A 24,298-nucleotide genomic window follows, 5' to 3' on the forward strand; every position below is an offset into this window, starting at 1 on the left:
TAGTATTCATTGGGTACATTTAAATACAACTTTTAAAAATTTCTAACACTAAAATATAACTTTGATAATATTAATCAAGTTGCTCAGGAATCAACTAGCATTTAATAATCTATTTGTTGATTAATAGTTTGGTTACACAAATTTGAACACAAAATTCTGTTACATTCTTAGCTTAATTCAGCTTTATACTATGAAAGATTAATAAACCACATAGTATAGTTTGTGACATATATTAAATAATATCAAAATAAACCTTGGAGAAAGGCAAGAGAATGAAATAAAAACTCGATTTTCCTTTTTCTAACATCAGCACCCTATCTTTCAGTACTGCAGCTGTGCCATACCTCAACCCAGCTCTCGTTACTGCCAAAGGCAACATCATCATCTAGAGTTACAGCTGAAACAACACCGAGTCAAGAGACTCCACAAGTCAGACTGTAGTATTGTAAAGCTCTCATTACTCTCAAGATGTGCTGACATATCCATTTTTTCCCCGTTTCGCACATGTAATGTAGTAGCAATCTGTCTTGAACACTCACCACATCAGCACATAAGGCAGAGCATCAATCAAATCAGAGTTATAATCACATACACCCAGTGGCTGCTTTATCAGGTAAACCTGTACACCGGCTGTTCAATGCAGATATCTAATCAGCCAATCATGTGGCCACAACTCAATGCATAAAAGCATGCCGACATGGTCAAGTGGTTCATTTATTGTTCAGACCAAATGCCAGAATGGGGAAGAAATGTGATCTAAATGACTTTGACTGTAGAATAATTGCTGGTGTGAGATGGGGTGGTTTCAGTATCTCAGAAACTGCTGATTCTCCTTAGTTTTTTTCATGTACAACAGTCTCTGGAGTGTGCAGAGAAGGACGTGTAAAGAAATCCAGTGAGCAGCAGTTCTGTGCATGAAAACGCCTCGTTAATGACAGAGGTCAGCAGAGAATAGTCAGGCAGGTTCAAGATGACAAGGAGGTGACAGTAACTCAAATAACCACGCATTACAACTGTGGTGTGCAGACGAGCAGCTCTGAATGCACAACGCATCAAATCTTGAATTGGATGAGCTACACAGCTGAAGACAGAATATCGGCCTCTTGCTCCATGGACAACGATGAATGCTGCGTGCAGTGGCATGTCTGTGCCGTGCACCGATTGCACCAGCAGACGAGCTTCCAAAACCGTGGGGGCCCAGCACCACTCAGACCTACCGTAGAGGTGAGAGTCACTGCGGCAACAACGAAATGATGCTGACAATTGTGCTGCAGGAGTATCAACAAGGATTGGTCAAGTATGAGAACAGATGGTAAGGCTTCCTCAGGTGGCGAAGGAGTAAAGGAAAATGCATTTCTTTGCTCAGGGAATCGGAAGGCTCTCCATTCACTTGTCAACACATACAAATAACTGGAGGAACTCAGAAGGCCAGGCAGAATTTATATGTGGAAAATTTATAAACAGCTGATGTTTCGGGCTGAGACTCTTTGTCAGATCTGGAAAAGAAGGGGGAAGATGCCAGAATAATAATGTAGGGGGAGGGGATGGAGGACAAACTGGGAGGTGATAGGTGAATCCAGGTGGGTGGGGAGGTGAGATGAAGAAGTTGGGAAGCAACAGGTGGAAAAGGGGCTGGAGAAGACGGAATGTGATGGAGAGGAGAGTGGACCGTGGGAGAAAGGGAATGAGGTGGGGCACCAGGGGGAGGTGTTAGACAGGTGAAAAGAGGAGGTAGAACCCACAGTGAGGAACAGAAGAGGGAGGGGGAGGGGAGGGGGAAAATTACCAGAAAGAGAAATCAATGTTTATGCTATCAGGTTGGAGGCTACCTAGGCAGAATGAGGTTTTGCTCCCCCACCCTCAGAGTGGTTTTATCATGGCAGAAGAGGCGGCCAACATGTTAGAAGAGGAATGGGGATAGAAATTAAATGGTTGCCCACTGGGAAATACCATTTTTTGCAGTTGTAGCGGAGGAGCTCAGCAAACCAGTCCCCCAATTCATATTGAGTCTCACCAAAGTAGAGGAGGCTGCATCAGGAGCACCGGATACAGCAGACAACCCCAACAGGTTCACGTGTTTGCCTCAGCTGGGAGAAGTATTTGGAGCCTTGAATGAAGGTGAGGGAGGAGGTGAATGGGCAGGTGTAGCACTTCGGGCACTTGCAGGGGTAAATGCCAGGAGAGAGATTAGTGGGGAGGGATGAATGGACAAGGGAGTCACTGAGGGAGTGATCCCTGCAGTAAGTAGAATTGGAGGGGGGGCACAGTGGGGTTGTTGAAGATATGTTTGGTGGGAGGATCCTGATGAAGATTGTGAAGATGCAGAGAATGATCTTTTGAATGCAGAGGCACATGGAACAGTAGGTGAGGACTCTAACCCTGTTAAGGTGGCAAGAACATGGGGTGAGCACGTATGTTTGCGAAATGGAGGAGACGCGGATGACAGTAGTATCAATGGTGGAGAAAGGGGAACCCTGTTCTTTGAAAGTGGAGGATAACTTTATGTCCTGGAAAGGAAAGCCTCATCCTGGGAACAGATGCAGTGGAGACAAATAGTATTTTGTAGGTGACAGGGCAGGAACATGCTTGGCTAAATGATCTGGATGCTGTGTAAGAGACTGCCAGGTTAAGTGAATGCATGTTTAAAAACCACACCTCGAAACTGTACAACTAGGATCAAGTCACTCAATTATTCATTATGGTCATTGATCAGGGCACATGCCGAACACTCATATTTTTTGCATCATCCCGCCACATTAACCCTTTTTGCAAGTCTCAGAACCACAGCTCAGTGGCTATTCATCCACTCAGGCAGATCACCCAAATGGATGGCATGATGCGCACCGACACATTTTTGTCCTTAGGAGAAGAAGGCACGGAACAGGAAGTGGCTAGAATTAATGGGAGGGACTCTTGGTTGCATTTTCTAACTCTCTTGGAGGATGAACGCTGATCATTTATAAGAAACACAGGTGAGGCATTGGTCTTTGATGGGGCAGAAGCAACTCGGGGTAAAGGATCATATATCTAATTCTCCCTCATGAACACAAGAAATTCTGCAGATGCCAGAAATCGTGAATAATGCACACAAATGCTGGAGGAACTCAGCAGGTTAGGAATTCTCAACCTGAAGTGTCAACTGTTCATTCCCCTCCATAGATGCTGCCTGACCTGCTAATTTCTCACTCATTTAAATCTGTAAAGCCAGGCAGTGGACCCAAATGGTAGAGACACTGTCATGGGATACCTCCACAGTGAGGAGACTGGATATAAAGATAGGATCTGTATATGTAAGCAGGGAAGCTTGTTTTTGAGGGATGGGTGGCGTAGGTGTCAGTTTCTTGGATGGCACCCACAAAAATATCTTCCCTTTTGGAATGCTTGTCCTCTTCTGTGTGGCCTCTGTTCAGTCTTCCAGTCATATTCATTGCCAAAAGGAAGCCGTATTAGGTCACCCATGTCTGGAAGTAATTGATTTATTCACAACCCTTTAAGTCACTTAGAAGGTATTTTTGTGCAAGCCAGATCACTCCCTTTAGACTATTGAAATTTTAAGAGAATATGGAAAAGTAACCAAAATTTGTTTAATTGTAGCAATAACAAAAAATACAGCTGCAATTAATCATTGATCCTTTCAAAGAGGAGTTGCAGGGGTCACTCTCAAAGTTTACCATTGAATTCAGGTATGTGAGATTAACAGAGGCTTAATGGTGGGTTTCTTAAAACTGAATGCATCAAAGCAGTGTTTACTGTGTCCCCACTCCTTTGCAATGTTCAGTACACAAGGCATGAGACAGAATTCAGTTTCAGTTTATGAGGTCTTATAACCCATGTAAACGGGTACTAGCAGGCCCTATCTTTTGCTAAAGCACATCTCTGCTGTAAGTTAGAGATTGGAGGAACACAGGGATCTATGGTTCACAGCTATTGATCCTTCAAAGTTGCTAAACAAGTTGCGAAGGCATATGGTGTATGACCTTCATTATTCAGTGATTCAATTCATGAGCCACAAGGTAATGTTGCAGCTCTACAAAACCCTGTAGCCCACACTTCGAATATCATGTTCACTCTCCACTCAGAGGCCACCTTACTTGGCGCACCAGCTCACTAACGCAAGCATCTAATCAACCAATCAGGTGGCAGCAACCCAACGCATAAAATCATGCAGACGTGTCCAAGAGGTTCAAAAGGGATTTTCACACACACCAGTCCGTAGAGTTTGCAGAGAATGATGCGAGAAACAAAGAGACATTCAGTGAGCAGCAGATCTGTGGGAGAAAATACCTTGTTAATGAGGGAGGCTGTAATCTGTAAATAATGCAAAACATGAACCATCTTTACCAAAGGAAAGCAGCAAAAATTCAAAACATAACTGTACATACGTGTAGTCAGAGAGTTGAATGGTGTTGCCTGGTGCTCAGTAGAATAAACAGAATTCTAATTGGGAGAAGAAAATCTAGATCCTGAAAGGATTTAATGGGTTAGACCATGAGATCATAAGACATAGGAGCAGAATAAAGCCATTCAGCCCATCGAGACTGCTCCACCATTTCACCATGGCTGATCCTGTATTCCATTCAACCCCGTACACCTACCCTCTCACCATATCCCTTGATACTCCAACCAATCAGAAATCAATCAACTTCTGCTTTAAATATACCCACGGAATTGGCTTCAACCACAGTCTGTGGCAGAGCATTCCGCAGATTCACTACTCTCTGGCTAAAAAAAAAATCCTGCTTACTTCTATTCTTAAAGGTCGCCCCTCAATTTGGAGGCTGGGTCCTCTAGTTCTGGATACCCTCACCAGAGGAAACATCCTCTCCACATCCATCCTATCTAATCCTTTCAACCTTTGGTAGGTTTCAATGAGATTCCCACGCATTCTTCTAAATTCCAGTGAGTACAGGCCAAAGCTGCCAGGTACCCCTCATATGTTAACCCCTTCAATCCCAGAATCATCCTCATGAACCTTCTCTAGACTCTCTCCAATGACAATACATCCTTTCTGAGATAAAGGGCCCAAAACTGTTGACAATACTACAAGTGTGGTGTGGTGTGACTAGTGTCTTATAAAGCTTCAACATCATCTCCTTGTTTTTATATTCTATTCCTTTTGAAATAAATGCCAACATTGCATTTGCCTTCTTTACTACAGACTCAACCCGTGAATTAACATTCTGCAAGTCTTGCAAGAGGACTCCCAAGTCCCTTTATACATTTGATGTTTGAATTTTGTCTCCAATTGGATAATAGTCTGCATTATTGACTGCTTTAATAACTATCGCCCAGAGACACTCACAGCTACAGTGATGAAATGCAGTTGGTCATGACTAGACTGGATTCCTGCCTCAGCAAGGACCTGGACCCATTGCAATTTGCCTATCACCACAATAGGTCAATGGCAGATGCAATTTCAATGGTTCTTCACACAGCCTTGGACCACCTGGACGATTCAAACACCTATATCAGGATAAATACGAGGAAATCTGCAGATGCTGGAAATTCAAGCAACACAATCCTGACGAAGGGTCTTGGCCCAAAACGTTGACAGTGCTTCTCCCTATAGATGCTGCCTGGCCTGCTACATTCCACCAGCATTTTGTGTGTGTTACCTATATCAGGATGCTGTTCATTGACTATAGCTCAGCATTTAATACCATCATTCCCACAATTTTGATTGAGAACCTGGGCCTCTGTACCTCCCCCTGCAATTGGATCCTCAATTTCTTAACTGGAAGACCACAATCTGCATGGACTGGTAATAATATCTAATCCTCGCTGATGATCAACACTGATGCACATTGCGGTGTGTGTTTAGCCCACTGCTCTACTCTCTCTATAACCCATGACTATGTTGCAAGGCATAGCTCAAATTCCATCTATAAATTTGTTGATGATACAATCATCGTTGGTAGAATCTCAGACGAAGATGGAAGGGCATACAGGAGAGAGATATGCCAACTAGTGGAGTGGTGTCGCAGCAACAATCTTGCACTCAATGTCAGTAATACGAAAGAGCTGATTGTGGACTTCGGGAAGGGTAAAACGAAAATACCAATCCTCATAGAAGGATCAAAAGTGCAAGAGTGATCAGTTTCAAGATCCTGGGTGTCAAGATCTCTAAGGACCTAACCTGGTCCCAACATATTGATGCAGTTATAAAGAAGGCAAGATAGTGACTATACTTCATTAAGAGTTTGAAGAGATTTGGCCAGTCAACAAATACACTCAAAACTTCTATAGATGTACCGTGGAGAGCATTCTGACAGGTTGTATAACTGTCTGATATGGAGGAAGATGTAGGCGGCGAGCTACTGCACAGGACCAAAAGAAGCTGCCAAGGGTTGTAAATTTAGTCGGCTCCATCTTGGGTACTAGCCTACAAAGTAACCAGGACATCATCAAGGAGCAATGTCTCAGAAAGGCAGCGTCCATTATTAAGGACCTCCAGCACCCAGGGCATGCCCTTTACTCACTGTTACCTCAGGTAGGAGGTACGGGAGCCTGAGACACACACTCAGTGATTCAGGAACAGCTTCTTCCCCTCTGCAATTCGATTCCTAATTGGACTTTGAAACCGTGAACACTACCTTGCTTTTTTTAATATATGTTATTTCTGTATTTTTGCACAATTTTAATCTATTCAATATGCATATACTATAATTGAGGTTTTTTATTGCCATTTTTTCCTCTTCTTCCATATTACGTATTGCATTGAACTGCTGCTGCTAAGTTAACAAATTTCACAACACATGCTGGTGATAATAAACCTGATTCTGATTCTGATTATTGTTTCTTTCACCAAGATGCATTATCATACATTTCCTAACACTGTATTCTGTCTGCCACATTTGACATTTGGCTTAATTTATCATTAGACTCCAAGTACCCCGACACCTCATTTTTGATAATGGACTCCAACACTTTCCCAACTACTGAGGTTAGGCTAACTGGCGTGTAATTTCCTCTCATTTGCCTTCCACCCTTCTTAAAGAGGGGAGCGATATTTTCAATCTTCCAGTCCTCCTGGACCGTGCCAGAATCAAGTCACCTCTTCAGCCACTGGGATGTAATCCATATGGCCCAGGTGACTTACCTACATTAAGACCTTTGAGTTTGCCTAGCATTTTTCCTTTGTAATAGCATTGGCACTCACTCCTGCTCCCTGACAGTCACAGACCCCTGGCATACACTAGTATCTTCCACAGTAAAGACTGAAGCAAAGTACTTATTAAATTCATCTGCCATTTCATGGTCCCCCAGTACTATCTCACCAACATCATTTTCCAGCGATCCAATATCAACTGTCATCTCCCTTTTATTCTTTATATAACTGAAAAAACTTCTAGTATCCTGCTTTATATTATCCGTTACTGTGCCCTCACATTTCATCTTTTCCCTTCTTATAGTTTTTTTAGTTACCTTTTGTTAGATTTTAAAAACTTCCCAATTACTTTTGCTACAGTATATGCCCTTTCCTTACTTTTATGCAGATTTTATCTTCCCTTGTCAGCCACTGATGCCTACCCCTACTATTTGACAACAACTTCTTCTGTGGAACATATCTATCCTGCACCTTGTGAACTATTCCCTGAAACTTCAGTCATCTCTGTTCTGCCGTCATTTTCACCAGTATCCCCCTCCAATCCAGCTGGGCAAGCTTTTCCCCCATACCTCTATAACTCCCTTTATTCCTCCGCAATACTGATACATGCATCTTATGCTTCTTCCTCTCAAATTGCAGTAAGAATTCAATCATACTATGATCACTCTCTCCTAAAGGTACCATTACATTAAGCTCCCTAATAAGATCAGGGTTATTGCACTACACCCATCTAAGATAGCCTTTCCTCAAGTAGACTCAAGCACAAACTGGTCTAAAAGGCCATCTCATAGGCATCCAACCAATTCTCTCTCTCGCAATCTGATACTCTCAATCCCTTGCATATCGAAGTCCCCCATTACAATTGTGACATTACCCTTATTACGTGCTCTTTCCAGCTCACTTTGCAATCTCAACCCCACATCTTGGCTACTATTTGGAGGCCTATATATGATTCCCATAATTTTTTTTTACCTTTGCAATTTCTGAACTCCACCCACAAAGATTCAATATTCTCTGACCCTATGTGCTGTGAGGATATTTTCACTGGAGGGGTATCTACAGCTAAGAGTACAAATTGGGATAAATGTTGCCCACACAAGACACGAGAAGAAAATTCTACTTTTGAGGTTTATTAATCTTTACAAGTGTAAACGCAGAGTCATTGAATAGATTCTAGAGTCTCAGCATGGACAGAAGTGATGATTGTGGACTTCAGGAAGGTGTAGGGTGACCACCCTCACTACATATCAATGGCTCTGCTGTGGAGAGAGTGGAACTTCCTTGGTGTGTACACAAGGGACAATCTAATCTGGACCCACAACAACACCTAATTTGATAAGAAGGTACAGCAGTGTCTACACTTTCTGAAGAGATTAAGGCATGCAAAGCTCCCCAACCCCATTCCAACAACTTACTATAGGAGTTTCGTCAAGAGTTTCCTGACTGGCTACACCATTGTGTGGTGGAGAAGCTGCAGGGTATCAGACTACCGAGGAAAGTGAAAACCACTGACAGGATCACAGGGGTCTCCCTCTCCACTATTTGTGATATTTACTGGGAGCATTGTATACACAGAAACATGGAAACATAGAAAACCTTCGGCACAATACAGGCCCTTCGGCCCACAATGCTGTGCCAAACACGTACTTACTTTAGAAATTACCTCGGGTTACCCATAGCCCTCTACTTGTCTAAGCTCCATGTGCCTGTCCAGGAGTCTCTTAAAAGACCCTATTGTATCCACCTCCACCACCAGCAGCCCATTTCATGCACTCACCACTCTCTGTGTAAAAAAACTTAACTCTGACATCTCTGTACCTACTAGCAAGCACCTTAAAACTGTGCCCTTTCATGTAAGCCATTTCAGCCCTGGGAAAAAGGCTCCGACTATCCACGCGATCAATGCCTCTCATCATCTTATACATCTCTATCAAGTCACCTCTCATCCTTTGCCGCTCCAAGGAGAAAAGGCCAAGTTCACTCAACCTATTCTCAGAAGGCATGCTCCACAATCCAGGCAACATCCTTGTAAATCTTCTCTGCACCCTTTCTATGGTTTTCACGTCCTTCCTATAGTGAGGTGACCAGAATTGAACACAGTACTCCAAGTGGGGTCTGACCAGGGTCTTATATAGCTGCTACATTACCTCTTGGCTCTTAAACTCAATCCACGATTGATGAAGGCCAATGCACCGTATGCCTTCTTAACCACAGAGTCAACCTGTGCAGCAGCTTTGAGTGTCCTGGACCCCAAGATCCCGCTAATCCTCCACACTGCCAAGAGTCTTGCTATCATATTTGACTTACCAAAATGGACCACTTCACATAGAATGTGTTAGATGATTGCATCTTCTAAATCTTCATTTTCATTATAACATTCAAGATTATTGTTGATACCTCCAAATTCTTTGTAAATCCAAACTTGTTGAAGTACTGAAATTGTTTCATTTTCTCTCCCAGATGTTTCTGTCATCTCCAAGCCTGAATGCTTGAGCAAGACAGTTCTGAATGGTCTTACTGCTTATTATCAACTATCAGAAACAAAAATAATCGCTGCTTTTTCAACACAAACACACACAACTGACGCAAGTTAGAAACTGTTCGGCAACAATTGTCTACCTTAATTAAGTGGCATTGTGTCCCGAATAAACAAAGGGTATCCCAGCAAATTTTTTTCCATTAGATTTTGTCCTTTAAGAGTTGCCCTCAATAAGCACGTTCCTCATTTAACCAATAGTTCAATTAACCAGAATCAACTGTATTTTTGTTTTATGTGCTGAGTGTGAACTGTTTCGTGGGTGCACTGTGGTCTAGAGCAACATTGTTTCATCTGGTTATATGCATACATACTGTATATATGTACACACACATACACAGTCAGATGACAATAAACTTGAACTTGATTCAGAACTGAGGCAGATTTTTGAGCTGAGAAATAAGGATTTTGTGGACCAGAATAAAAAATGATTGGCAAGCAACAGCTTAGATCTTATTAAATGGCAAAATAGTTTCCGGGGGAAAACACAAACTATAATTTTCAATACTCTAAATTATCCATAAAATTGTAGAATATATATAAGCTAGATACCAATGATTGTGTAAAAGATGGGCCATTTTGTAATGAATCATTCAAGCCTAAAAGAACATTGATGTCCTGACTGCATGTACTTTTGAACCTTCAATGGTTTATTATGATCTGCTATGTAAATATGAGATTGGGATTAAAATAGTGACAGATGGGATTCTTTCCAGACATTGTCTGCCAAACCCAGCAGTAATGGAGGAAATGACCTAGGTTACGTTTCCACTGGGACACTCAGATAATTCAATTCCTTCATAATCATTTACTCCGTTGAATTTGATGAACTTTGTTTATTTTAAGCACTATCAGCATGGTTTATTCCAATTTTTGCCATAAAAGTGGCAGAGCAGAAAACCAATGACTCTTGACCTCACCATCTAGCTCCTTATGACCTTTGCACCTTATCGTCTACCTGCACTGCTTTTTCTCTGTAACTGTGACACTTTATTTCTGCATTCTGTTCTTGTGCAACGAGCAAGGGATTGATCCGTATGAACAGCATGCAAGACAAGTTTTCCACTCTTCCCCAGTACACGTGACAAGAATAAACCACTTTAGAAAAGCTTTGATTGTTCAACACATTGATGAGATAGCCCCTGGGCTACAGCATATTGTTTTGCTCTCCATACCAGAGAGGAGTCCAAAACTATATGCTGTTCTCCAGATCTCAGTGCTTGCATTGGAGATGGTGTAAAGAAGATTCATAAGGTTGATAGAGTGGATTCATAAAAGAAGGCTGAGTAATTTGTCACTAATCTCTCAAGAGCAAAAATCAGAATCAGGTTTATTATCACCGGCATGTGACGTGAAATTTATTAACTTAGCAGCAGCAGTTCAATGCAATACATAATCAAGCAGAGAAAAAAATAAAATAATAATAAATAAACAAGTAAATCGATTATGTATATTGAATAGATACTAAAAAACGTGCAAAAACAGAAATACTGTATATTACAAAGAAGTGAGGTAGTGTGCAAGGATTCAATGTCCATTTAGGAATCAGATGGCAGAGGGGAAGAAGCTGTTCCTAAATCACTGAGTGTGCACCTTCAGGCTTCTGTACCTCCTACCTGAAAGTTTGAAGTTTGAAGTTAATAACTCATCTCCTTCTATGTTAGGCCATGAACTTATCAATCACCCCGATGAGTTATTAACTTCAAACTTTCTGCATTATCACTCAAAGAGTTGAACTGCATGTGCATGTAACGAGAGCTGTATAACTCATCTCCTTCTACCTTAGGCCATGAATTTATCAATCACCCCTGCTGTGGACATTTTCTGGACATCCAAGATCCGTATGCTCCATAACCGCTGGACTAAGTGTGTAAATGTAGGAGGGGACTATGTTGAAAAGTAAATGTGCTACGTTTTCTAAAATTGACTCCTTCTACCTTAGGCCACGAACTTATCAATCACCCCTCGTATATAGCCTCTGACAGCCAAGTCCATCTCCTTGTCTTCATGTGTGGCTTAGTACTTACTCTGGCAGAACCATTCCTATTAAAGTCGGTGCCTTTAAAACCAGTCAGTTTGGGTAGATGAGGCTCCTCAGCCACGGTCAGCAGATCATCTAAGGGAATGAAAACCCAGTTTCAAACCTCTGCTGGCTTGAGGCTATACCCACTCCCGGGGAAGACTTTGGGAGTAAATGCCGAGGAAAAATCCAGAGTTGGCGTTCGAAAGGCATTGAGTTCAACACTGAACAGCAACTCCTTTGATGCTGCTGGTGTCAAACTCTATCAGTTTTTATCATTCCTTTGGATTCCTCAGCTGTGTGGAGAGGGGGAGACTGCACTGGCAACAGCTTTTGCTCTCCATATTGAACTGCTCTTGCTTGTGTATTACATAGACTGATGGGACACAACATCCATGGTCAACCCGGAACAATGGAGTGCCGCAATAACAAAAAATACAATAAATATAAATACGCAAGATATGATTTAAAGTACGTTTATTATCAAAGAATGTATAAGTTTATACAACCTTGAGATTTGTCTGCTTACAGGCAGACACAAACCCAAAAGAACACAATCAAAATAAAACGAAGGACAACCCCCAATGCGCAGAGAAAGAGATTTAAAAAAAACACACATATCATACAAATAATAGAAACGAGTACAACAGCATTACAAACCAAACTGAGTCCTTAGATACAAATCCCCAGAGCAGCCCAGAGTAGACCCAAAGCCCTGGCACCAGTCCACCACACCAGCGGGGCAAATCGCCATGAAGTTTGCAGACATGAAACACAGCATCTGGGGGCAGCCTCACAACCCCAGCGCAATGGAGAGAGAAGCCCTCAGTCTCTCTGGGCTGGCATTTAAATTGTCCAAACAGTGGATCATACCTCACATTAGGACCCGGTCTCTACTGTGTCAAATCACCCCAGGCCTAGGACACACTGCCCAGGGGTTTGCTTTGGGCCTAGATTTCATTGCCAAAGAAGCCATTCTTGACCTCTCCAGAAGGCTGATTTACAGGTTGAGTCTGCGGTAAAGAAGGCAAATGTAATGTTGCCATTGGAAATATAAGAATCCCCTTATATTCAAGGGGAATAGAATACAGAAACAAGGAGATAATGCTGAGGCTTTATGAGACACCAGTCAGGCAGCACCTGGAGTTTTGTCAACAGTTTTGGGCCCCGTATCTCAGAAAGGATGTGTTGTCATTGGAGAGAGTCCAGAGGAGGTTCACGAGAGGATGATTCTGGGATTGAAGGGGTCAATATACGAGGACCGTTTGGCAGCTTTGGGCCTGTACTTGCTGGAATTTAGAAGAATGTGGGGGGATCTAATTGAAGCCTACCGAATGTTGAAAGGACTAGATATGGTGGATCTGAAGAGGACATTTCCTATGGTGGGGGTATCCAGAACTAAAGGGGACAGCCTCAGATTTGAGGGGGTTACCTTTTAGACAGAGGTAAGGAGGAATTTTTTTTTAGCCAGAGAGTAGTGAACCTATGGAATGATCTGCCACAGATTGGGGTGGAAACTAAGTCTGTGTATATATTTAAGGCAGAAGTTGATAGTTTCCTGATCGCTCAGGGCATCAAAGTACATGGCGAGAAGGCAGGTGTATGGTGTTGAGTAGGATCTGGGTCAGCCATGATGGAATGGCCCATTTCTGCTCCTATATCTTATGGTTTATTGTTCCTTTTACTAAAATGCATTATCATACATTTCCCAACACTGTATGCCATCTGACACTTTTTTGCCCAGTCTTCCAGTTTGTCTAAGTCCTGCTGCAATTGCATTGCTTCCCCAGCACTACCTACCCCTCCACTTATCTTCGTATCATCTACAAACTGTGCCACAAAGCTATCAATTCCACTATCCAAATCATTGGCAAACAATGTGAAAAGCAGCGGTCCCAACACTGACCCCTCTGGAACAGCACTAGCCATTGGTTGTAAGGACATTTCCAGCAACCATTTTCTCTTGTCATGTGAGGGCATGGAGAAACCTTGACAAGTGACTGATGTGCCCAAGTCCACACGACATTGACTGTGCACCAAGAGATGAACACCACAAAGACAATATCTCCTCACCACAAGCTCAAATAAAAAGAAATATGATTGCCTATTTTTTAAGCAATACTGAGGGAAAAGCATTGGCCGGGGTACTCAGGTTAATTCACCAATTCTTCTTCAGTCTTGTGTTTAATTTCAGACCGAGAGAATAGGTAGTGCACTGGATTGATTTTCAAAAGACATCTCTTGCAACATGACTTCAGTCCCATAACACTAGACACTAGAATACTACAACACAGTACAGGCTGTTCAACCCTTGACATTGTGCTGACCCATATAGTCCTTAAAAGAGTACTAAACCCACACTACCTCGTAACCCTCTATTTTTCTTTCATCCATGTGCCTGTCCAAGAGGCTCTTAAATACCCCTAATGTTTTAGCCTCCACCACCATCCCTGGCAAGTCATTCCAGGCACTCACAACCCTCTGTGTAAAAAACTTACCCCTGATGTCTCCCCTAAACTTCCCTCCCCTAACTTTGTACATATGCCCTCTGGTGTTTGCTATTTGTGCGCTGGGAAACAGGTACTGGCTATCCACCCTATCTATGCCTCTCATAATCTTGTAGACCTCAATCAAGTCCCCTCTCATCCTTCTACGCTCCAAAGAGAAAAGTCCCAGCTCTGCTAACCTTGCCTCATAAGACCTGTTTTCCAATCCACGCAACATCCTGGTAAATCTCCTCTGCACCCTCTCCATAGCTTCCACATCCTTCCTATAATGAGGTGACCAGAACTGAACACAATACTCTAAGTGCGGTCTCACCAGAGATTTGTTGAGTTGCAACATGACCGCTCTACTCTTGAACTCAATCCCCCTGTTAATGAAGCCTAGCATCCCATAGGCCTTCTTAACTACCCTATCAACCTGTGCAGCGACCTTGAGGGATGTATGGATTTGAACCCCAAGGTCCCTCCGTTCATCCACACTCTTAAGTAACTGACCATTAACCCTGTACTCAGCCTTCTGGTTTGTCCTTCCAAAATGCATCACCTCACACTTATCTGGATTGAACTCCATCTGCCACTTTTCTGCCCAACTCTGCAGCCTGTCTATATCCTCTTGTAACCTTCGACAACCTACAACTCCATTCACAATTCCTCCAATCTTCGTGTCATCTGCAAACTTACTCACCCATCCTTCTGCCTCTACATCCAGGTCATTTATAAATTGCAGGGGTCCCAGGACAGATCCCTGCGGCACTCTACTAATCACCAACCTCCAGGCAGAATACTTTCCTTCCACTACTACCCTCTGCTTTCTTCCTTTAAGCCAATTTTTTATCCAAACAGCCAAGGTTCCACTGATCCCATGCCTTATGACTTTCTGGATGAGTCTCTCGTGGGAGACCTTGTCAAATGCCTTGCTAAAATCCATGTAGACCACAACTACCATCCTACCCTCATCAATATCTTTTGTTACCTCTTCAAAAAACTCAATCAGGCTCGTGAGGCACGACCTTCCCTCCCTTCACAAAGCCATGTTGACTGTCCTTGAGTAGACTGCACTTCTCCAAATGCTCGTAGATCTTATCCATAAGAATCCTTTCCAATAGTTTGCAGACCACCGACATAAGACTCACCCGTCTATAGTTCCCAGGATTCTCCCTATTACCTTTTTAAAACAAGGGAACTACATTTGCCATTCTCTAATCCTCTAGCACCTCCCCTGCAGCCAAAGAGGATTCAAAGATCATAGCTACTGCTCTAGCAATCTCTTCTCTCAATTCCCACAGCAACCCAGGGTATATCATATCCAGCCCTGGGAACTTATAAATCTTGATGTTTTTTTAGAAGATCCAACACTTCTTCTTCCTTAATCTCCACATTGTCCTGCACACAGGTCTGTTCTATTTCAAACTCACCCTGATCAAGGTCCTTTTCATTGTGAATACTGAAGCAAAGTATTCATTTAGGACCTCCCCATCCTCCTCCACCTCCAGGCACGTGTTGTCTTCTTTATCCTTTAGCGGCCCCACCTTCATTCTTGTCATCCTTCCGTTCTTCACATACACATAGAATACCTTGTAAGATTAAGGAGAACCCCATGCCAAGGCCTTCTCATGCCCCTTTCGAGCTCTCCTAATACCTTTCTTAAGCTCCTTCCTGGCTACCCTATATTTCTCATAAGCCCCTCCTACTTCCTACATCTTATATCTAACATATGCTTCCTTCTTCCACTTGACGAGTTGCCTCACATGTTTCGTCAACCACCTTTTCCTACCATTTTTTCCTTGTCTCAGTGGGACAAACCTATCCTGAACCCAGCACAAGTGGTCCCTGAACTTCCTCCACATTACTTCAGTGCTTTCACCCTTGAACATCTGTTTCCAGTTTACTGTCACTAGTTCCTGCCTCATCCCTTCATGGTTAGCCCTTCCCCAGTTAAGCACTTTTCCATTTTCCCATCTTTATCCTTTTCCATAGCTATGCTGAAGCTAAGGGAGTTGTGGTCACTCTCATCAAAATGCTCCCCCACCAAGAGATCTGCCACCTGACCAGGTTCATTACGCAGAACTAGATCCAGTATGGCCTCTCCTCTCGTCGGCCAGTCCGTAAACTGTGTCAGGAATCCTCCTTGAACACACCTGACAAATTCAGCCCCATCTATCCCCCTTGCAGTCAGGAGGTGCCAGTCAATATGAGGGAAGTTGAAATCACCCATAACTGCAACCCTGTATTTCCTGCACCAATCTGCCTGCTTATCTGCTCCTCGGTGTCCCGAGGGCTATTTGGGGGCCTATAGACTACTCCCAGCACAGTGATTGATCCCTTCCTATTTCTGACTTCCACCCAGTCCGACTCAATGGACACTCACTCTGCAGTGTCCTCCCTTTCTATAGTCGTGATACTATCCCTGACCAGTAATATTACTCCCCCCCAATTTCTACCTCCCATCCTATTCCTTTTAAAACACCTGAACCCCAGTACCTGCATCATCCAATCCTGCCCTTCCTCCAATCAAGTTTCAGTAACGGCCAAAACATCGTAGTTCCAAGTACTGATCCATGCTCTAAGTTCATCCCCTTTATTCCTAATACTCCTAGCATTGAAATAGACACATTTCAACCACTCTAACTGGCTACATTTATGTTTTGTCCCCTGCCTGTCCTTCCTCACCAACTCAGAACACATAGTATCATGCCCTTTTCCTTCTACCCTAATCTCTGCACTCACATTCTGATTCCCACCCCTCTACCGAACTAATTTAAACCCTCCCCAACAGCTCTAGCAAACCTGCCCACCAGGATATTGGTCCCTTTCCAGTTCAGGTGCAGCCCGTCCTTTTTGTACCTGTCAGACCTTCCCCAGAAGAGATCTCAATGATCCAGAAATCTGAACCCCTGCCCCCTGCACCAACTCTTCAGCCACACATTCATCTGCCATAACTTCCTGTTCCTACCCTCTCTGTCTTGTGGCACATGCAGCAATCCCGAGATTACCACCCTTGTGGTCCTGCTTTTTAACTTCTTCCCTAACTCCCTATATTCCTTCTTCAGGACCTCATTCCTACTCCTATCTATATCACTGGTCCCAACGTGGATCACAATATCTGGCTGCTCACCCTCTCTCCTGAGAATACCGAGAACTTGATTTGAGATATCGCGGACCCTGGCACCAGGGAGGCAACAGACCATCCGGGATTCTCTATCTCTCCGACAGAACCTCTTATCTGTCCCCTATCGAATCTCCTATCACTACTGCTCTCCTCTTTTCCCTCCTTCCTTTCTGAGCTGAGGGTCCATTCTCAGTGCCAGAGTCATGACCATTGCAACTTGTCCCTGGTAGGTCATCCCCACCAACAGTATCCAAAACAGTAAACTTATTGTTGATGGGAATGGCCTTTTTAAATAAACAGGGGTGCTCTGCCCTTTCTGTCTATTCCCCTTCCCTCTCCTGACAGTCACCCAGTTACCTGTCTCCTGATTTTTAGGGGTGACTGTCTCCCTGAAACTCCGATCTATTACTGCCTCTGCAGTAATCTGTGGAAAATTATCACCAGTTTTCCTTCTGTGGAAAATCATCACCAAATGGTGGACGATGACAGTGGTAGAGGAGGATTCGTGGTGGGTTCGGTTCTGGCGGCCGTGGTCGTGGTGGTAAAGCTGAAGATAAAGAATGGGTACCAGTAACAAAGCATGGGTGCTTGGTGGAAGATATGAAGATCAAGACTTTGGAAGAAATTTACCTTTTCTCCCTTCCTATTTTGGAGTCTGAACTCATTGACTTCTTCCTGGGTTCAGCCTTGAAGGATGAAGTTCTCAAGGTCATGCCTGCGCAGAAGCAAACCCGTGCTGGCCAGTGCACAAGGTTCAAGGCTTTTGTTGCTATTGGAGACTATAATGGCCATGTTGGATTGAGTGTCAAATGTTCAAAAGGAGTAGCCACTGCCATTCGAGGATCTATCGTTCTGGCAAAACTGTCACTCATTCCTGTACGACATGGCTATTGGGGTAACAAAACTGGAAAACCACATTGTAAGGTGACAGGCAGATGTGGTTCAGTTTTATTCTGCCTGATCCCTACCCCATGTGGTACTGGTATAGTCTCAGCACCGGTCCCCAAGAAACTATTCCAGATGGCTAGTATTGATGATTGCTACACCTCAGCCAGAGGCTGCACAGTGACACTGGGCACCTTTGCTAAAGCTACCTTTGATGCTATCTCTAAGACTTACAGCTATCTGACCCCAGATCTTTGGAAAGAGACTGTATTTACCAAGGCTCTTTACCAGGAACTCACTGATCACCCGGCCAAAACTCACACCCATGTGTCTGTTCAGAGGTCCCAGTCTGCTGTTGCTCCAGCAACATAAGCATTTATGAAACACTATATAAGGAAAATTAGCTTCTGGAAATTCCTTCTAGATGGCACGTCATCTGGATTTATACATATATAGTTTTTGATTCACACTTGCTCTGAAAATGTGAAATGTACCAAAATCTTCATAGAAGAGTACAGGAGCAATGCTGTGCCGAAACAATTAATTAATCAAATGGCCAATTAAACTAATCCCCTCTGCTTACACAATGTCCATTTTCCTCACATTCTCGTGCCTATCTAATGAATATTAAAAGTCTCTAATCTTAAAAGTTTCTACCACCACCCCAGCAGTGCATTGCAGGAACCCACTTCTTTGTAAAGACGCATGCTCCTCATATCGCCTTTGAAATTACCCCTCTCTCATTAAATTCATGCCTTCTGCCCTCTCATTATATTATTTCAGCCTAGACCTTTAATGCTTAATTTTCCAGGATGGAATCCATTAACCTCTGGTTCAGGTATTACCGTTATCAACAGTAATCAGCCAGCATTACTGAGTGAAATTTAGTCTGAATATTACAGACTGATTTTAATTGGTTTAAAAATAACAGAGCCCCTATGTAGAGATCATCTGCAGCCTTCAATATACAGTATATTTACGATGCGGTCACTACTTCAATGTTTCATGCTATTTCTATTCATTGCAGATACAAGAGAATAAAGCTTTAACCTCACTTTTGAAACTGCACTTTCTTATAAAAATGAATCTTGCACAGATTTCAAGACACTGGAGATAATTAGACAAAGTATGACAGGTGATTATGATGATGTTATGAAATAATGCCTGATTAAAATGTTCATTTAATTATTATTGCCATTTAATTGACTACAGGTCAATTATAATATTAATAAATATTTCCCCAATATTATCAATTTTATGGATAGAAGTTGTACTGGCCATGAAAATAAAGAATATGCTTTCTTTGACAAATCTGATATTTGATCAAGCTCACTTTTGAACACTGTGAATGCCAAATCAATTTATCCATTAGATTATCTAATCTACTCATTCACTACCTTATAGTTCATAATGCTACTTAAAACGTTTGCTTTGTAGTACATGTCCATTCTTGATAAGCATGTCAAATTCAAAGAAGTATGTTATATCAATAATATTTAAACATGGATTTTTGCTTCAAATTTCTCCTTAACAATTTATCAATGAAGAACAAATGAAGGTTATTCTTTCCTCATGGAGCACTGTTAAAGGAATCCCAAGGCACTTCACATAAATATAATCAAACAAATATAACAACAAGCCAAATTAGGCAGATTTGGAGCAACCCCGGAATGTATGGTTAACTAAGGAATTTCTGAAGTTGCATACAGTACTTCTGAAAGGAGGAAAGAAGTCTAGAGATATTGAGCAAGAAAGTTCCAGAGTTCATGGCAACCATTTGTGGAGTAATTAAATCTGGGGATTATTAAGAAACCATGATTGGAAAAGTGCAGACCTCTCAGCTGGTTGTCTTCCCTGATTGTACAATTTCAAACAAAGTTATGAAGGAATTTAAAAACAGATGGGAATTTTTATTTTAGTTGATGCATAGCTTGACAGTGTTGTTCAGGAAACAGATGAGTAAAGTGGGATAGGGGCTAGGTAAGTTGCAGAAACTGGATAATTCGGGGTTTGCAGAGATTAGAACAAGGAAGCTGACCAGGAGAATGTTGGAATTGACAGACTGAGAGGTTTAAAAAAAAACAGCTATGTGATTAAACTATTGATGATCTGGGCAATGAAACTTTGGTAGAAAAGCCCAGATAAGTGACGGAGCAATTCCATTCAAATCCCAGATCCCTGACCAGCCCCACCCCACAAAAAACAGCTTTTACTTGGGTAATAAGTACGAGTCTTGATTGATATCGGTAATTGTTATGTGAATCCTCAAATAATGGTGAAATGAACAGTGTGGGCAGTTGGCAGTACCTAAAAACTGCAGTCACTGAACCTAACTGTGATCATTTGCTTCACAGTGCCTGGTCTAGGTCTAAATGATCCAATCTCCCCTCATACATTGATCCTAGCATCCAAGAAAACAGTCCAGCAAACTCTGGTTTTCCATCCTTGGCAAGAATATCCTTGCTCAGATGGTGCCAAACTGTACTAAAACTCCAGATGGTTCCTCACCAAAGTCTCAGCGCTACAGCAGAACATTTTTATCTGTGTATTCAAATCCTCTTAGTTCAGTGTCCTAAAAGCCCTGCTGAATGCCAATATAGTGAATACATATCTGCATTTAAGGGTAGGGTCCACCACTAAAAGACAGCCAGCTTAATAGGGCATGTTCTCGGTGGGTGGCCATGCAGGCAGTGACAGAGGGATATGGTTGAAGAATGGCACAGCATGACAGGAAGCAAGCTCCAAGCTTTACAGTCTCTCCGCAGGAGAGTACAGCGGAGCAGCTGTCATGAAAAGGAAGCATCAGTTGATGATGGGGTGAGGAGTCCCTTCAGAGCACTGAATCAGCTGCCAGTAGGAGCAGGTAACCACAGTTGCCAGTGCGAGGAGTGAAACCCCATGGACCTGGATGAAGAACTGTGCGAAGTTCACAAACAGTCACAGATTGTCAGGTACCATGCAACTTCCAGATACAACCAACTGCTTATGCTCTAGTTATTCACATCCCTACTACTTCCAGAGGTCAAGCTAGGACCTAACAACTCAGAATCAGGTTTATTATATCACTGGCATGTGACATGAAATTTGTTAACTTAGCAGCAGCCGTTCAATGTAATACATAACAAGGAAGAAGAAGAAAATAATAATAATAAGTAATTCAATTACAATATATGTACGTTGAATAGATTAAAAATTGTGCAAAAACAGAAATACTGTATGTTAATAAAAGTGAGGTAGTGTCCAAGGGTTCAATGTCCATTTAGGAATTGGATGGCAGAAGGGAAGAAGCTGTTCCTGAATCACTGAGTGTGTGCCTTCAGGCTTCTGTACCTTCAACTTGATGGTAACAGTGAAGAAAGGGCATGCTCTGGGTGCTGGATGTCCTTAATAATGGACGGTGTCTTTCTGAGACACTGCTCCCTGAAGATATCCTGGGTAGTTTGTAGGCTAGTACCTAAGATGGAGCTGACTAGATTTACAACCTTCTGGAGCTTCTTTTGATCCTGTGCAGTAGACCCCCTCCCCATACCAGACAGTGAATGCAGCCTGTCAGAATGTTCTCCACGGTACAACTATAGACGTTTTTGAGTATATTTGTTGACATGCCAAATCTCTTCAAATCTCTGAAGTATAGCTGCTGTCTTGCCTTCTTTATAACTACATCAATATGTTGGGACCAGGTTAGATCCTCAGAGGTCTTGATACCCAGAAACGTGAAACTGCTCACTGTCTCCACTTCTGAACCCTCTATGAGGATTGATATGTGTTCCTTCGTCTTACCCTCCCTGAAGTCCACAATCAGCTCTTTCGTCTTACTGATGTTGAGTGCCAGGCTATTGCTGTGACGCCAATCTACTAGTTGGTATATCTCACCCCTGTACGCCCTCTCGTCCAACTCCAAAATAAAAACCATTTTATTTGACAGATACAAAAATTCCTCAGTCGTTTCGGCCACCACTCCTCCTTTCATCCCTCCTTGTCACTCAGACCATCCTTCTAACCTCCTCCAGCCTTGTAACTTGCTGTTCCTCTGATTCTGATCTCTTGACCATCCTTAAATTTAACTAGCAATCATACCTTCAGCTGTTCGGGCCCTAAGCTCTGGAAATCTTTATCTCTCATTCCTCCTTTCACGTACTCCATTATCCCTACTTTTTCAGCCAGTTGTTCTTTTCCCCCATCTGTCCTAATATGGATTACACGTAATTCTGTTAATCCTGTTGTTGAAGTATTTGCTGCACTAGGAGGTACAGTTGACAAGTTGCTGTTTAATATTAAAAAAAATTCCTCTCCATTACCTCCTTTTCCATAGGCTAAACTGGTATACATAAACATTTTCTTGATTTATGAAAGCTCTGTGGGTTTAATACAGGCATTCCAAGCATGGCCTCGTCAAGTGGAATTTGGATTGGCTCTAATGGTTTAGAAAACCAATGGTTTCAAGTTCCATGCCAAATTCCTACCCTGCTGTGGAGCTTCTTGCTGTACACGCTCTTCCACGCATTTCTACTTCCAGCATTGATTTCCTTTCTGAATCAAAGCATCCAGTTAAATCTAACGCACTGCTGAAAAAAATCATTGAGCCATAGAGTCCAGACGGAATCTTTTAAGGCTGGGAATGGTTGTATGAAAGGGAATCTGAAGGACGTTAGACACTCAGAGCTAGGAGTTATGGACTGAAATGAAGACTGGTGCAATAATCAATATCAGTTGCTCTTTTAGGTGGGGGCTCACTCACTTTCTAGCCAACAATACATTTATTACCGCATTTTAAACATGACTTATTATTCCCATATTTGAACAGCTTGATGTGCTTGAGTCAGGATAACGCAAAGCAGTCTGGCCAGCCTTGGCAGCGTTAACACTCGCCTAGGAGTACACCACACAGCAAGTCAGGAAGCATGAAAAGTGCCTCAACTTCCCATCCAGTTATTATATTATCCTTCTGAATAAATAACTGAATTACTTCAGTCCCTCAAAGGATCGATCAAAACATTTGGCTTTGAAAAAATAAAGTGTTCACAATCCGGCCATTGTTTTCACAATGCTGAATTTGTGCTAGGTATATCAGTGACGCAGGGTCTCAACAGGCTACGGTGACTGTTAATTTTTGAAGTGCTAACCATATTAATTGCTCTAAAATACTGTGTGCAAACTATACTCCAAAACATCAACTCAAGCTACAGATGACCATAGAAAAGCAAGTTGTAACAATATGTGCCTTGGAGTCTCGTCTCTTCTGAAGGCTGTTAGTTTGCAAAGATACTGTTCTGCATGCTGTTGGCAGTCACTGATACTTTGCCAAGTTGTCATTTCTCATTGTAAGCCTGCCTGGAGACCGCTGACTGCCTGTTTGACTGTGGGGAACGTTGAAACTAGGTCTGAAAAACACTTGCACATATTCACGTACACACATACTTCAGCCAAGGGTTTAAGTGAATAATCTGATGCTGGAAGCAAGATTTCCCCATTAGCTTGCAAGATTAGAACAAAGTTTTATTCTTGCTGCCCTTAGAACCAACGCTGTGAGAGAATAAGGATCATCTTAATTTCCAGCGTTAGAGCATTCAGATAAAATGGAACAATATGGGAAACATTAAGACTGTACAATATTTTAAACATTAATCAGAACATAGAACAGCACAGCACAGTACAGACCCTTCAGTCAACCTTTTAACCTCCTCCAAGATCAATCTAACCCTTCCCTCCTACATAGCCCTCTATTTTTCTATCATCCAAGTGACTATCGAAGAACTTCTAAAATGCCCACAAATTATCTGCCTCCATCTCCCACCCCTGGCAGGCTGTTCCACACACCTACCACTCTGTGTAAAGAACTTACTTCTGCCATCCCCTCCTCTCCCTATACTTTCCACCAATCATCTTAAAATTATGTTACCTGCCTTGGCAAGAAGTCTCTGGCTGCCCACTTAATTTAGATCTCCTATTGTCTTGTATGCCTCTATCAAGTTATTGATTATCCATCTTCACTCCATAAACACACACACACAGAAATTAAATTAGTACAAGAAGAGAGCAAAAGTAAGGTTGTGTACGTGGATTCAGTGTCCGTTCAGAAATCTGGTGGGAGAGGGAGAGAAGCTGTCCTACAACGTTGAGTGTGTGTATTCAAGCT

General features: G+C 42.5%; 1 protein-coding gene and 1 pseudogene across 1 annotated transcript in view; one reads left to right on the plus strand and one right to left on the minus strand.

Moving 5' to 3' along the window:
• LOC140734254 (calpain-5-like) overlaps positions 1 to 24,298 on the minus strand; it is a 182,048-nt gene that overhangs the window by 78,989 nt on the left and 78,761 nt on the right. The gene's annotated exons all lie outside the window — the stretch shown is intronic.
• Positions 17,750 to 18,540, plus strand: LOC140734056 (small ribosomal subunit protein uS5 pseudogene; annotated as a pseudogene).

This window comes from Hemitrygon akajei, chromosome 10, assembly GCF_048418815.1.
Source record: "Hemitrygon akajei chromosome 10, sHemAka1.3, whole genome shotgun sequence".
Taxonomy (NCBI): domain Eukaryota; kingdom Metazoa; phylum Chordata; class Chondrichthyes; order Myliobatiformes; family Dasyatidae; genus Hemitrygon; species Hemitrygon akajei.